The sequence below is a fragment of the Arvicanthis niloticus genome, chromosome X (genome assembly GCF_011762505.2).
Source record: "Arvicanthis niloticus isolate mArvNil1 chromosome X, mArvNil1.pat.X, whole genome shotgun sequence".
Lineage (NCBI taxonomy): Eukaryota > Metazoa > Chordata > Mammalia > Rodentia > Muridae > Arvicanthis > Arvicanthis niloticus.
The window spans coordinates 108,210,466-108,216,452 of NC_047679.1; positions in this window are offsets into that span (position 1 = coordinate 108,210,466).

Sequence of the window (5,987 nt, forward strand, 5' to 3'; positions counted from 1 at the left end):
AAATAGGAAATTAACTATTACTTAAAATATATCCTGTTTAAATAGTCAAGCATGGATACAGGATTTAGGAGCACAGACTTGAAACAGATGACATGGGTTCCAATTTTGGTTTAAAACTTACTAGGGCCAGGTATGGTGGTACATGCCTTTAATAATGGAAAGGTAGAAAGAGAACCAACTCGCAAAGTTGCCCTCCGAGCTCCACATGTCCTCTATGGCATGGGCACCCCAGATCATACAGCTAATAAATAAATAAACAATAATAAATAAAACTCTAAAGATAACAGAAACATTAAGCAATAGAAAATAAGACAGGTGGTGGTACACACCTTTAATCTGAGCACCTGTGAGGCAGAAGCAGGCACCCCTGGGTTCTATTCCCAGCACTGAACAAAACCTCACATGGGAGTGCATATCTGTATTTCCAGAATTTGAAACTGGAGGCAGGAGGATCAGAAGTCATGCTTAGCAATTTTGGGGGTTTTTTGTTTTGTTTTTTTTTTGAGACAGGGTTTCTCTGTGTAGTCCTGGCTGTCCTGGAACTCAATCTGTAGACCAAGCTGGCCTCAAACTCAGAAATCCGCCTGCCTCTGCCTCCCAAGTGCTGGGATTAAAGGCGTGCGCCACCACCGCCCGGCCAATGCTTAGTAATTTTGAAGCCAATCTTCTCTACAAAAAGGCAGGCAGGCAGGAAGGATGGCTGAACAAATAGAAGTGCTAGTCACACGACATGATAACCTGAGTCTGAGTTCGTCCCCAGGATCCATGGTCTGGGAGGAGATAGCTGACTCCTGCAGGGTGATCTCTGACTGCTACATGTGCTTAATGACACATGCAGTCATACCCATGTACACACATGCACACACATGAATAAATAGATGTTAACTTAAAAATAAAAAAAGAAAAGAAAAGAAAAGAAAACTTACTAGGTGAAGCATGCTTGAGAGACCTTGTCTCAAAATCAAGCTGGGTGCAACAGTACACATCTATAACCTCAGTACCCAAAAGGCATTGCAAGTTCAAAGTCTGTAAATTTCAGGCTCCCTAGGACTAGGTGAGAGATTGCCTCAAAACCAAAGAGCTGGGTGGTGTAAGGCACAAGGTAGAGGCAATAGGATCAGAAGTTCAAGGTCAGCTTTCTCTACCTAGTGACTTCAAGGCCAGTCTGGGCTTTAAAGAAACTCTGTCTCAAAAAATAAACAAACAAAAAATGTACATATACACCCTAGCATACATAGACAAACATGAACACACAAATTAAAAACAAAGTGAAACAACACTACGAAGCCACACATGACAGCACTATACCTGTAACTATAGAACCTAGAAGGTTGAGGTAAGAGAATTCCACTGAGTTCAAAACCAGCTTGGGCTACATAGCCAGTTATAGGACAGCCAGGGCAACATAGACAGATCCTGTCTTGTAACAAACAAACAAACAAACAAAACAAAAGAAAACACAAAACAAACCTGAGCAAGCCTATAATCCCAGCACATGGGAGGTAGAGGCAGAAGGAGCAGGAGTTGAAAGCCAGATTCAGTTACAGGAAACTGTCTCTAAAGCCTCCACTAATCAGAGAAAAACAAAACTCCAAATTAACAGCTACACCTTACTAGCTGGAAATAAATAAGTTAGTGTGTATCCATACAATGGGATATTATTCAGTCATATAAAGAATGAAATACTGGGGGCTGGAGAGATAGCTCAGAGGGTAGGAATGATTCCTGCTCTTCCAGAGAACTCAAGTTCAGTTCCCCGAATTCAGATCCAGCCAATCACAATCATCTGTAATTCCAGCTCCAAGGGATCTGACAATTCTGGCCTCCTTAGGCACCTGAATGCACATGCGCAGACACACATGTATACACATACTTTCAAAAAAAAGAAGGAAATACTGACACATAGTCCAACATGGATGACTACTAAAAACATGATAAGTGAAAGAAATCTAAGGCAAAAGGTTATCATGCAATACCAAGGACAGGTAAATCCATATAAACAGAAAGCAAGTTAATGGGATCGGTCAGAGGCTAAGAGGAGTGGGGCATGAAGAGCTACCATTGAGCCACCAACACGGGTGGCACATGCCTTTAATCCCAGCACTTGGGAGGCAGAATGAGGGGGATGGATCTCTGAGTTTGAGACTAGCCTGGTCTACAGAGTGTGTTCCACAAAGGTGGAGAGGAGATAGCTCAGTCAACGAAGTGCTTGCCGTACAGGTCCGAGGCTCAAAGTTCAGTCCCCAGAACCCACCTACAAAGCTGAATGTGGCAGTTTGTGTTTGTAGATCTAGCACCAGGGAGGCTTAGTCTAACCTAATCAACAAATTTTAGGTCAAGGTCCTGTCACAAAAACCAAAGTAGACAGCCTGTTAGAAACAACACCCACACGCATGCGCACAGATACACACAAACACACACACACACACACACACACACACACACAGAGCAGGAAATGTAGCTGAGTTGATTGTTTACCTATGTTTACCTATCGTGTAGAAAGTCTTGGGTTCAATCCCAAGTACCCCATAAACCAAGTAGGGTGGCTTCTGCCCACAATCCCCGTGCTTGGGCGGTAGAAGCAGGAGGATAAGAAGTTCACGTCACTCCTCAGCTATCTACAGCCTGGGGGACATGAGGAGGCCTGGTTTCAAACAAAACAAAACAAAATCAAATCAAAGAGCCTGAACTAAAACCCCAATTGATCATAGAGAATTTTAGAAATGTAGAGCAGGGGGCATCACCTCAGACTAAGTCACTGCAACACTGAGGGTGGAGAGAGCCTTGGAATCTGAATTGTTTTGGTGCTGAGTTTCAAAACCAGAGCCTGGCACACATTAAGCATGTGTTCTACAACCAAAGGTCTACCTTGTGCCAATAATTTGAAATGTTACCAGGTTCCCTATCCTATCTCTTGGTGACTACGATGTGTATTAAGTTTTGAGGAAATTTGGTGTAAAGAGATAGACTGGATGTGTACTGAAGGCAGAATATTCATAATTTGGATTTTGAAAATAAGCCAAATTCCAGGTTTTTATCTGTCTTTCACAATGTGGGCAATGAATTTTTCTAGTATCCCTTGCAGTTCGACGAGAACGAACAGAGACAGGAATGTATATGAACACAGAGAGAGGGAGAAAGGGACGATAATATCTTTAGTGAGTTATCTGTAGCAGCAAAACTATGTGCTTACACAATGCTATTAATGTTGGAGGATCTAGTTTGGGGCATGTGAAAGACATGGCAAAACATGGTCTTTGATGTCCAAACATTTACAAATTCTTGTGCTGTTGGTGGTGATTTATTTCTGTAATCCCAATAATTCGGAGACTGAGTCAGGAGGATTACTGCAAGTTTGAGGCCAGCCTGGGCTAAAGTGATACCCTGTCTCACAAAACTAACAAAAGTAATAGCCGGGCGGTAGTGGCGCATGCCTTTAATCCTAGCATTTGGGAGGCAGAGGCAGGTGGATTTCTGAGTTCAAGGCCAGCCTGGTCTACAGAGTGAGTTCCAGGATAGCCAGGATTACACAGAGAAACCCTGTCTCGGAAAAAAAAAAAAAAAGTAATAAATGTCTAAGAGTGAAGATGGCCATGGAAAAGCCTTGGTATCATCACCAAGGTAAATAGTTGGGTTGACAAGAGGAGTCAGGGAGGATTAGTAGGACACCCATGCCCACATTACCCTTCATGGCAAAGTATTTATCAGTCAATCCTCAAAGATTCATAGAGTGCTCCCTTTTCAAACATTGCCAGAAGGCTGCCTTCTACATGGTTCCTGCTTCTGTGTTATGGGGGGGGGGGGGTCTCAAACTTAAGAGATAAGTCACAGGAAAGCCCGTGTAGCATTTAGTTGTGGGCCAAAAGTTCAAGAATGAGTGAGTTTCCCAGAGGCAAAGACAGTAGAAAAAAATTTCATGTGGGTAGTAGGGCTTAAAAGATCTGTACAGGTAGACAAGAGGTAGGTGTCAGTTCTCAGTCATTAAGAATGGTATATATGGGGATACCAGATGCTAATAGGCTTTTTAAAAATGGCATATGTACATTGACCAAGACACCTGAGTTCTAAGGTAAAAAAAGAAATTCTTTAGGCACAGTGATTTATGCCTGTAATCCCAACACTCAAGACTGAGAGGCAGGGGAACATGAGTTTAAAGCCAGTCTTTGCTACATAGCAAGTTCCAGCAGGTCAGCTTGGGATACTGGAAGTAAGACTGTCTCAAACAACAACAACAACAACCACCTAAACCTAGCTAGAACCATTGCCACAAAAGAGAGAGGGGGGGGAGAGGGAGGGGGAGGGAGAGGGGGAGGGAGAGGGGGAAGGGGAGGGGGAGGGGAGAGAGAGAGAGAGAGAGAGAGAGAGAGAGAGAGAGAGAGAGAGAGAAATGGAAGCACTTAAACCTCTGAAAGTTGGTGAAGATTCACTTTCTTACACAGGCTCCCAATAAGTATGCTTTTCTCAATATTCTTTAGTACCTTTGTGGGGAAGAAGTAGTAATTTTGGAATTTACCAAGTAGATCAAGTTGGCCTCGAACTCAGAGATCTGTTTACCACTGCCTTCTAAGTTTTAGGATTAAAGTTATGTGCCACCACATTTGACTAAGTAGTATCTTTATGGTAAGTCTTGGTCAGTTTTATTTCATTTCCCCCGACAAAAATATACCTTTCTTATATTTAAAAAAAAAAAAAATTGGGCCAGAGAGATGGTTTAATGGTTAAGAATACTTCCTCACCTTTCAGAGTACCAAAGTTTGATTCCCAGTATCTGAGCCAGGTGGCTCACAATTGCCTGTAAGATCATATTGAATGACCTCTTCTAAGTACTTGCCCACCACACACACACACATATAAAAATAAATCCGAATAAAACAAATTTTATTATTATTTTTAGTAGTAGTAGTAGTAGTAGTGTGTATGCGTGTGTGTGTGTGTGTGTGTGTGTGTGTGTGTGTGTGTGTGTGTGTGAACACAGGTGCATGTGGATCCCAGAGCATAACTTTGGGACCGGGGCTCGAACACACTTCATTAGGCTTCATGCAAGTGCCATCCTGACAATCCCGCAGTTCTGTTCTTCTTTTGCTTCTTTCCTTCTAAGAAAGATTTACTTGTATTTTTAATTGTGCGCATGTGTGTGGGTGCCAGTGGAGTCCAGAAAAAGGTGTTGGGATCCATTGGAGCTAGAGTTGGAGGTAGTTGTGAGCAGCCCAGTGTGGGTGTGGGTTCTGGGGCCCAAACTTTGAGCCTCTGAGCTATTTCTCTAGCTCCTCCTTTCTTTGGCTTTTTTTTTTTTTTTTTTTTTTTTTTTTTTTTTTTTTTTGAGATAGAGTCTTACTATGTAGTCCTGGCCTGGCTGGCTTGGCTTGAAATTTACTGTGTAGACCTGGCTGGCCTAGAACCCACAGAGAGCTGATTACCTCTGTCTCCTGAGTACAGGGATAAAAGATGTGTAGCACTACATCACCACACCAGCACATCTTTTCCTTTATGTTCAGGTTGGGTCTATCCCTATGCTCAAATGAAGCATATGTTCTCACATTCTGAGCACCTTATTATTTTATTTTATGTATATGAGTGTGTTTTGCCTGAACGTGTATGTGCCACATGCATGCCTAGTGGTCAGAAGAGGATGTGGCATTCCTTGGGACCAGAGTTACAGACTGTTGTGAACCACTGTATGGATGTTGGGAATTGAACCCGGGTCCTCTGGAAGAGCAACCAGTGCTCTTAATGGCTGATCCAATTCCTCAGCCCTCCATGACTCCTCTTACAATATATATTTGACACCCTCTTCTGACCTCCTTGGGCATTAGGAAAGCATATGGTAAACAGACCTACATGAAAGCAATACACTCTCACACACACATAAAATAAAATATCTATTTTTGAAACACAGGGTCTCTCTTTGTAGCCATGGTTGTCCTGGAACTTGCTCTGTAGACCAGGTTAGCCTCAAACTCATAGATCTACCTACCTCTGCCTCCCAA